Below are 8,501 nucleotides of genomic sequence, written 5' to 3' on the forward strand. Positions count from 1 at the left end.
CCCTGGTGCCAAGAGAATTCCTAGTAATCTTGAAATTTGATGTCTTGAAACTTTTCAGCCAATTTGAGATATCCAGTCGGAAGTCCTTGAGGGGCTTTGGGTTCTCCAGCAAAGCCAAGCAATCCCTCTTGTACAAAATCCAAGCGTTGCAGATGATCAGGTCCAGGAGGTAAGCGAAGAGCCTCATGTAGTACATCTTTGCTTTGAAGGGGGTCTTGTAGAGGTGTGTCAACATGTTACTTTTGTCGATGCCACCCATGCGGTTGTTGTACATCTGGATGGCAGATGGACAAGGAATGGGAACCTTCTTCTTCTGTGCACTGTTGTACCACTCCACTGTTCCCATGGGCTCGACACCGACATCAGTGGACAAGATTGTCACGACGCTGTTGTCCTTCCATCTTGCAATGAGGATGCCATAAGAAGAGACATAGTCCAGTGTGCCCCTTTGCGTCGTCTTCTTGCTCATCTCCTTCACAGACTTCAGGGAAGGATGTCCAACTCGGTTTTCCCTGGCAGTTCCCACATACCGGCATCCATACTCCGATCTCAGGTACTTGGCCAACCCTATACTGGTGAAGTAGTTGTCTGCATACACTGCTGCGTGACTTGGGTCCTTGATGGTCTTGACAAGAAAGACAACTAACTTGGAAGTCACGGACATGGCTTTCTCCTCTTCAGAGAGCTGAGGAGGGTAGCTTACAAAGGTTGTCTCCCCTTGGTACATAAGAATATCATGCACAAATCCATCCACGCTGAAGCAGCAGAACAACTTATAGCCCCACTTGTCAGGCTTCTTGGCTACATACTGGCGAAGGTTACCAGCCCTTGTGCCCTTGTAGGCGACCATCACTTCATCAATGGAATGGATAGGAGTCTCAGGAACTTTCAGGAACTCTCTGGTGACCTTGGTGAAGGGGACTCTCACCTTAAAGAACCGATCTTGGGAGCCTGCTGCCTGGTCATTGTCGTTGAAGTGAAGTGATGATCGAATGGCCTTGAAGCGGTTCCTGGACATGAAGTCTGCAACCTGAGGAATCCTGGTCTTCACGGCCCAGAAGTCGACGATGCTAGGGAGAGGAACCAGGCCCATGTATATGATGAGGCCAAGGAAAACCATGAGATCCTCTTCTGATATGTGGAAGTTACTGCCTACATCCTTCTGTCTTGAGTACAGGTTGGAATGGTAAACGATGTGTTCCCTCAATTCAGCTGTGAAGAACTGAGAGAAATACTCATAAGGTTCTCTCAAGATGTCCGGCTGTGGATGAATGAAGTCGGGCAGGGTTGGATGACAATGTCGTCCTTCTTCCATTCAACAACACGAGGCCTCTTAGGGTTAACCTCACCTTAAACTTCACCTTCCTCTCACACAGGCTTCTCCTGAGGGACAATAACATTAACCCTGCAAGCTGAAACAAGAATAAAGTAACATTAGTGAAACAGTAAATGAACCGTATGTGCTGGTGTGTGTGCATGCATTTGTGTGCATGTGTATGTCAGTGAGTATGCATGTGTGTGCATGTGTATGTCAGTGAGTATGCATGTGTGTGCTTGTGTATGTCAGTGAGTATGCATGTGTGTGCATGTGTATGTCAGTGAGCATGCAAGTACACAAATAAGTTTTAAAAATACCCATTGTTCACAAAAATTTAAAGAGCAACACAATGAAAACAAATTTAAAGAGCAACCATTGTAGCAACGAGACTTTAAAAAAAAAAATTTTCAAACAAATCTCTCTTGCTCTCTCTCTCTCTCTCTCTCTCTCTCTCTCTCTCTCTCTCTCTCTCTCTCTCTCTCTCTCTCTAAGGATGTCTCATACTAACCTCGAGCATTGGGAGGGTCAAAGACATCCTCCTGAGTAAGGCCTTCGTCAGGAACGTACGTAGGGTCGTCGTCATCACTGTCGACATCCAAAGGGCTCACGTCGACATCACTTCCTTCAGCGTCGTTAGGGGCAACCCATGGTGTACGATCCTATGTCTCCAATGCAGCGTTGCGATGCCCATAAAACATATGGCCAGGAAACTACAAAAAAAAAAAAAAATAAATAAATAAAAAATTTAAAATCATATAATGAAAAAAAAATGTAACTTTGCCTAACAAAAACTTATCATTTAATCCCTTGTAAGGTAATAATTTGTATACACATGAGCCTAAAATCTCTAAATTATCACTTATTTCTACAAATATGGTTAAAACTATTCACAAATGTCCAAGACAATCACTAAAAAAAATTGCATAAATGATGTGCGTCGTAACCTAGTGCGCGGTAGAACCGTTAAGGTCATATAGATCCCATATGGGATGAGCGTGGTCCGCCTAAACTCGACCGAGGTAGCCGAAATGGGATCTATACTTTTTCCGATAGTCACTACGACACCTCGATAGCACTACAGCCCTTGAAACCCACATCAAAAGGTAAGCATATCACTAGGCTTCACTATCCTACAGTCATTGTGAACTTACCATGATTACGAAGGTCGGGGGGGGGGGGTATACGTGGACGTTACTGCAATGCGTCTTGTCACATTTCAGACTTGAGCACAACTGAGGTGTCTTTGGAAGGAGCTACAGTCTTGGCGAGAAGGACAGGCGGCTTCTGATTGGCTGATTCGAAGAGCAGAGGAGTGTAGCTATGAGTTGCCAAAGCGTCAATTTCCGACAAGCTTAAACTTGTTCACCGCGACTACCCAGAAGTAGCTGTTTTAAAGATCCCATTTGGGCTCTCTGATCGTTAAAGGGATAAAATCGAATTCTACCTTGGGAAAAAATATCCATTGGAATTCATTTATGATAATAGCTTCTGGTTGGGCAGAGATTCAAACCCCAGCCTATTCAGCCGAAACCAAACCTGCAATGACTCTACCAACTAAGCTATCAAGATAGCTCTCTTGATAGCTCAGTTGGTAAAGTCCTCGCAAGTATGGTTTCCAATCTCTTCACATTCAGAGGCTATTATCATAAGTGAATTCCAGTGGATATATATTCCCAGGGTAGAATTCGATATCAAATGCAATGATACATACATACATACATACATACATATATATATATATATATATATATATATATATATATATATATATTGTGATGGCTGGCTAGACCACCACACAAAACACTAAAATTTTATCAAACAGTATTCATCAAAATACCATACTAAGTCCACAAAAGGTGGAATAGTATCCAACTTCAATACGAGTGCTAAGTCAATTCAAGGGGACAAAGAAAATATCACAAAAATATACTTAATTTTAATACACAAGTTTCAGACAGAAATAACACCTGAATCTCAACAACACAATAATCAATGATAAACAGTCACTGTTAAACTCCCTGCAAAAGAAAAACAATTACACAATTAAAGAAAGGTCATCAGCACATGCATACTAAAAGGGGAGAGGGTCCACAAAGGAGGGGGCGAGCGAAAAGTAAGAATACCTTAAAAAATACAATCTAACTATCCCTAACAAGTTGACGATGGCTGCCTTGATTGAGAGGCTTTCACAAGCTCCACTAATGACATATGCAGATTATCACAGGTCGTGATTACGATAATTATATACAGGTATGAATATTATTACCTTACTGAACCAAGGGCAGTACACAAAATGCAGGATAAAAAGTCCTTGCTGCAGAGAAAGAGAAAGGATATCCAAAAAAAATCCTAAACAGCTTCACAATGTAGCTCTACAATGGCGAGGAACAAATATAGTTCCAACAGCAATTGTCGTGCCCTTCAAGGTTGGAGGCTCAGTAACACACTGAGGCTAACTCCTCCAAGCATAAACCTCCATACCTCGGATAATGAAGGAGCGCAGCCACGAAACCAACACAACTTGAAAATATAAAACAGTCGTTAGCCAATAATAAACACCAAGATAACCACTGGTGAGGAGACAAAAAGCTAATAAACCAAGAATACAACACTTTTATACTTAACATTAAAAATCTAAAAACTAAAATAATTTAGAAATTATTAACAACCAAGTTACACCTCCTAACCCGACCCAAAAAAAAAATTCCAAAAAAAATATTTTTTTTTTCATAAAGTACGTTACCATTCAACTACAAAATATATATAATCACATATTGAAATAATAAAATAACAGAAAAAATAGCCATTAAACAAACTGCAAAGACAAGACAAACAAAAGGAAAGAGGGTGGCAAGTACCAAGGTTTGCAGCTCACAAGGATAGCAACCTCATAAACTTAATACTATTCACTGGACAAGTTTCCAAAACCAGAAACTCTCAACATCACCATTCGATAAATAGATACCCAACCTAAGAGTTTCACATCACTCACACCGTTACTAAACTTAAGAACGAGTCATGGCACTAACAACCGGATTTTGTATATATAGTCCAAAGGCAATAACCTTTTCCACACTCAATACACTGTTCAATTTCAGGGATACACTTCACTTACTATCAATAAATGTTGATCTCAAAAACCACTGTCTATTTCAGTGTTATATCACACTTATCACCATAGTGTCCAATACATACACACACCGAACGACACAGAGAAGACCACCACAAGACTCCCCTGCGCAAACAAACACACAAAATCGATGAAGCGTAATTATTAGCCTGAAAATACAGAATAACCAGATTAGTGCCTATCTCTTTTCTTAGCTTATTATAAACCTTAAAGTACCTGACACCTTAAAACCTTAGATCACCTAATTAATCAACCATTAGCAAGTACCAGTGATCACCTTCACCTTTTAACCTTAAATATCCCGTATACTACACCTAAAACACTATCGTCCTCTGTAAAATAATCATGATTAATAAATCTTCAATATACATCTGTTTCTACTCACTACGTGCCCACTTCAACAGCACACACACCATAATTAGAACAATACAGATACTACCTTTAATAACAGCATAACCCTCTGCCAATAACTACTATTCAATGCTGCAAGAGAGAAAATCGGCAACAATATTATCTTTTCCTGGGATGTGGGAAAATTCTAAATTCCACTCTTGGAGCATGAGGCTCCACATCATCAATCGTTGATTTTTATTCTTGTATCTGCTGATGAAGGTCAGGGGATTATGATCCATCAAGACCTTAATAGGTGTATCTGAGGAGGAGAGATAAACCTGAAAATGGTTAATAGCAAATATTAAAGCAAGAGTCTCTTTTTCCACAGTGGAATACCTACCTTGGGCGGAGGACAACCTTTTAGAAAAGAATGCGACAGGATGAAAAACTCCCTGTTCGTCATTCTGCAACAACACCGCTCCTACACCAACGTCACTTGCATCCGTGGCAAGAGAAAAAGGAAGGTCAATATCAAGGAAAATATCAGGGAAAATAATTAATATTTTTTTCAGATTATCAAATGCCCTTTGTGTTTCATCAGTCCAGACAAAAGCTACCTTCTTTCTTAAGAGATTAGTCAAAGGATCAGCGATGTCAGAAAAATTTCTAACAAACCTTCGGTAGTAACCACCCAACCGAAGGAATTTTCTGACATCCCTCCTGCACTTAGGGATTAACATTTTTTCAATACATTCGATATTTGCTTGCTTAGGAGCAACTTTACCATTACCAACTTCATGACCCAAATACACAACCCTCGCCTTTGCGAATCCACTTTTCTTTAAATTAGTTACTAAACCTGCTTTCTTCGAAACCTCAAACAGTGCCCTAATACATTTTAAATGAGTTTCCCAATCATCACTATGAATAACAATCTCATCAATATAAACAACACACCCTTCTAAACCATAGACTGAAGTATTCATTAACCTCTGAAAGGTGGCAGCCGCTTTCTTCATACCAAACGGCATCACTTTACATTGGAACAGTCCCTGTGGCGTTACAAAAGCAGACAAGGCCCTTACCCGCTTCGAAAGAGGAACCTGCCAATAACCTTTCAGCAAATCGAATTTACTAATGTATTTGGCCTTACCCATACGATCAATACAATCCTCAATTCGAGGTAATGGATAACAATCAGACTTAGACAATTCATTTAATTTACGGTAGTCAAAACATAACCTGAAATCATCGTCGGGTTTCCTTACCAATACAACAGGTGATGACCAAGGACTTTGACTAGGTTCAATTAGGTCATGTTTTAGCATATAATCAACTTCCTTCGATACAACCTCATTTTTTAAGGGATTCAACCTGTAAGGAGATCGTTTCACAGGATTGACACTACCTACGTCCACGTCATGCTCAAGGATAGAAGTCCTTCCCGGTATATCCGAAAAAAATTCCTTATAATTAAATACCATTTTCTTTAACGACCTTTGTTCTTCATTACTTAAATGAGAAACCATTCCAGAAATTTTTTTTTTCAAAGAATTCTTATTATCCGAACGCCATTCACTTCCATTAAAACAATTATCATCAATACTTTCACCCTCTGAAAAAGAAAAATGGTTATCGTTCTCGGAAACTACAGCATTCCCTATGGTTGCCACGGGAATGAATGACTTTCTCCCATTCCATAGTGGCCTTCAATATATTTATGTGACAAAGCTGAAAAGGTTTCCTTCTCTCGGGAGTCTCTACTAAATAATTAACTTCACAATTTTTTTTTCATAATTTTTCAAGGACCTGAAAAAGACGCTTTCAATGAATTTCCTGGAATGGGTAACAAAACCAAAAGTTTGTCGCCTACCGCAAAGTCACGTGCTTTAGACCTTCTGTCAAAAAAGAACTTCATTCTTTTTTGGCTACACAAATTTTCACCTGCAAATTTCCAAGCCTTTGTTAACTTATCACCTAGATTAGACACAATCTAATAATTTGATCTCAGGGACGTCTCCCTCCCAGGACTCTCGAACAACATCGAAAGGACCTCGAACACAATGGCCAAACACAAGGCTGAAAGGCGAAAAACCTAAAGACTGACTTGGGACAGAATGAAAAGCGAACAACAAATAAGGTAATTCCTTATCCCATTCAGAACCATTAATCAAACAATATTTCTTTACCATAGATTTCAGGGTTTGATGAAATCTCTTCAGAGCTCCCTAACTTTCTGGATGATATGGAGAAGAGGTCACATGTTTTATATTTAACTCTGCCATTTTATCTCTGAAAAGCCTGCTAACAAAATTAGAACCACAATCCAATTGAATTATTTTAGGCATCTCAAACCTGGTGAAAAAATCAATTAGTACACCTACAATTTTAACACTTTTTATAGTACGTAGTGGTATTGCCTCGGGATATCAAGACATTCTATCCATGATAGTCAAAATATATTCATTTCCACTACAAGTCCTTGGTAATGATCCAACAACATCAATAATGACCTCCTTGAAAGGTTCGGAAACCACTGGAATAGGACATAGAGAAATAAGCTGATTGGGTTTACCGACCACCTGACAAACATCACAGCTATTGACAAATTTCTTTACGTCAGCCTTCAACTTCGGACAATAATAATTCAGTAGCAACTTGCCGGAAGTCTTATGAATGCCAAAATGTCCGGCCAAACCACTTTCATGTGCCAATGATATCAATTCATTCCTGTAAACAAATGGAACCATTATCTGTTTCAAAATTTCATAATCAATATTATCAGCCTCCATAGGCCTACTCAACCTCTATAAAATATTATTGATTATTTTAAATTTGGGACCAGTTATATCAGACACCTCACCTGACTCAATAGAGATCCCGAAAATCCTTTTTCTGAGCTTTGACCAGCTCTTCGGTAGTCCAATTCAGTTTGTCCTTCAAAATCCCAAGATCTACAACTACGCTATCACTACGTTCTAAACTACTTAAATCTAGATCAATTGTTGACTCTGCAGCATCAACAATTCTAGCACTAGAACGAGTAACTGCTGCTACCTCACTATCAGGATTTATCAATATGGGATAAGTATTATTCTTAAGAGAAACATCATTCCCTATCACAACATCAACATTTTTAATCGGAAATTTATCAACGATGGCCAATTTCAAATTCCCTGCAAAGGAAGGGTAAATTAAATTAAGATTTTCAAGAGCATAAGACTTTAGAGTATCAGGAAAATCAGACAATACCACGAATTCCTCACTTTCAGGAACAAAATTACACGGCACTGCCTCCCTAAGGATCAAAGACTGAGCTGCTCCAGTATCACGCAAAATACATACTCGTCTTTTCTCGGACGAATTTGCGGAAGAGAGACTACCGAAGGACAAATACTCATTAAAACAACCATGTAGTCATTTATCAGCGGACCTTGTTGGGGTAGGTTCTCTCTCTCTCTCTCTCTCTCTTCTCTCTCTCTCTCTCTCTCTCTCTCTCTCTCTCTCTCTCTCTCTCTCTCTCTCTCTCTCCACACCCATCACTGGTCTACCATTAGCATTTTGCGATTTTCTAAACGCATAACACATGCTCTTTACGTGCCCCTTCTTATTGCAAAAGAAGCACGCCAATGTCTTCAATTTCTCTGGATTATATATGTTAGGTCTATTACCCCTGTTAGGAGGAAAATTAATACTAGTATTGGCATTGCCCTGATCATT

General features: G+C 39.5%; 1 pseudogene; it reads right to left on the reverse strand.

Annotated features, from left to right (window-relative positions):
* The window catches only part of LOC137627151 (piggyBac transposable element-derived protein 3-like), a 6,543-nt pseudogene extending 233 nt beyond the window's left edge, over positions 1-6,310 (reverse strand).
* Positions 6,311-8,501: the final 2,191 nt, after the last annotated feature.

Source organism: Palaemon carinicauda, chromosome 35 (genome assembly GCF_036898095.1).
Source record: "Palaemon carinicauda isolate YSFRI2023 chromosome 35, ASM3689809v2, whole genome shotgun sequence".
NCBI lineage: Eukaryota > Metazoa > Arthropoda > Malacostraca > Decapoda > Palaemonidae > Palaemon > Palaemon carinicauda.